Raw genomic sequence first — 2,358 nt, 5'->3', positions numbered from 1 at the left:
TCCTCAGACCCTACCATAGCTTTGCTATTGGTGGGATATACTGAGTACGATGATGATGAATTTGAATCGGATCCAAAACCGTCTCAAAAATCATAAACTCATGTCTACTCCGAAGTTTTCATGTTCAATTTGATTTTCGGTTTTTCAGCTGTAACCGGAAGCTAGAGATCCATGGTGTTAGAAGAGAATTTTTTAGTGTGTTCTAAACAACAACAATATAATAATACGTTATAGATATACAAAAAGACTAGCAAGCAGCTAGGCAAACTGAACAGTTACAAAATAGACATATTATTATATGAATAATAGCATGCTATTTGAATTAACAAAAACTAAATGGTTTGTTTAAGTTGGAAGTTAGTGCTAATAATATCTTTCATTATACTTAAAATCAAATGCAATCGAATTATATTATTGAGTACACATGCAGCTTACATTGATTATGTTCATATTACAAAATCATGTGCAATTAATAACCGCTAAACATAAACATGCATGATAATTATATTCAACTTAATTTGCTAATTACACGTTTTATTATTAAGAAGCTAATTTATTACAAATCATACTATAAATGGCCTTTATAGGGCATATCTTACATTGCAATTACCATCTACTCTAAACGATTTCATATGACTAACCAACCAGTTTATTCTATGGAAACTGAAATCATTTCCAAAGAGAGCATTAAACCATCTTTCCCAACACCACCGACCCACTTAAAAACATTTTATCTATCTATCCTTGATCAACTTATTGTTGTTCCTTACGTACCAATCATCTTTTATTACCCTAATCACAAAGGCGATAATGTATTCCAAGCCGTACAAAGGTCATTGCTTCTAAAGAAATCACTATCTGAAACCTTGACTCAGTTTTACCCACTTGCCGGAACGATTAAGAACAATCTTTCAATTGATTGTAATGATGTTGGTGCTAACTATGTCTTAGCTTTGGTTCATGGTCGTCTTGATGACTTTTTGCGCCAACCAGACCACGGATTGATCATGAGGTTCTTGCCATTTGAACCTAGTTTTGATGAATCTAGTGTGCGTTCTCGTGTAACAAATGTTCAAGTGAACATTTTCAAATGTGGTGGAATCGCCATCGGGCTGTGTGTCTCACACAAGATCCTTGACAGGGTTGCGCTCTACACTTTTCTAAAAGGATGGGCTAACATGGCTTGTGGAACTAAAGAAGTCATTTATCCAAACTTAACTACTCCATCATTATTTCTGGCAAAAAGCTTGTGGCTTAGAGATGCATCTATGGCTTATTATCAAACATTGCTTAAGGAAGGCAGGTGTAGCACGAAAAGATTCGATTCAGGTCAAATGCCATAGTCATGTTAAAAACCGAGGCAAGTAAATGTGGAGTGAACAGCCAACACGAATTGAGGTGGTATCTGCTTTGATATGGAAGTATGCAATTGAAGCATCTAAAGAAGCATGTGGTTTTCAGAAAACTTCCACGTTAACCCACTATGAGAATCTTCGCAGAAAAGTTGGAGTAAAGTTGTCGAAAGACTTGTTTGGTAACATGATTTGGATCTCAAATGCAGTGTGCAAAGATAGCCACGAGCCCACATTGCATGGTTTGGTGAATAAGGTGCATGATAGCTTTGTGAAAATTGATGATGAGTTTGTACAAAAAGCACAAGGTGATGAAGGGTATGTTGCAATGCAGAAGTCACTTCAAGAAATAGGAGAAATTGCCTCCATAGGGCGACATTTTCACAAGCTGGTGTGACATGGGTTTCTATAATATTGATTTTAGTTGGGGAAAACCTAGTTGGGTGACCGGTATTGTAGCTGATGGCGTTCGCGTGCTCACTAATTTTGTGACTCTAATGGATACCAACTGTGGTGGTGGAATTGAAGCATGTGTGAATTTGGATGAAGAAGAAATGAAGATTCTACAATGCAACCCAGATCTACTAGCATACGCTAAGCTTGATCCTAGTCCACTTTAAATGATCTATGAACTTTCTACTTATATTCCACAAAATATGTAATAATTTGACTTTTAATTTATGTGAATAAGGCTCATGTCATATGTGCTCCCGATTTGTTTAAATGAATTTATGATTGAAATGGAGTTTCAGTTTATTACCGTTGCTACCACTACTAGAAAATTTAGCAATAACTGATTTAGCATATTTGCTACCGAAAATTCGAATTACTTGACACGGTGGCTAAGCGGTCGTAGTTTTTGCAACCATTAATTTTCGGTGTCTAAGCGGTCAGATTTTTTGCAACCGTTGGCTAGGCGGTCGGAGTTTTTTACAACCGTTGGTTAAGCGGTCGGATTTTTTGCAACCGTTTATTTTTTGTGGTTAGGCGGTCGGAGTTTTTGCAA

General features: G+C 36.5%; 1 pseudogene; it reads left to right on the top strand.

The window, feature by feature from the left end:
* The first annotated feature begins 492 nt into the window (after positions 1-492).
* Positions 493-2,029, top strand: LOC143598709 (epi-neemfruitin B 7-O-acetyltransferse L7AT pseudogene; annotated as a pseudogene).
* Positions 2,030-2,358: the final 329 nt, after the last annotated feature.

This window comes from Bidens hawaiensis, unplaced genomic scaffold (genome assembly GCF_021521415.1).
Source record: "Bidens hawaiensis isolate Kalapana, Puna unplaced genomic scaffold, B.hawaiensis_p1.1 tig00050746_1, whole genome shotgun sequence".
NCBI classification, from domain to species: Eukaryota; Viridiplantae; Streptophyta; class Magnoliopsida; order Asterales; family Asteraceae; genus Bidens; species Bidens hawaiensis.
The sequence above is the reverse complement of the archived record's forward strand: the minus strand, read 5'-3'. Positions and strand labels throughout refer to the sequence as shown.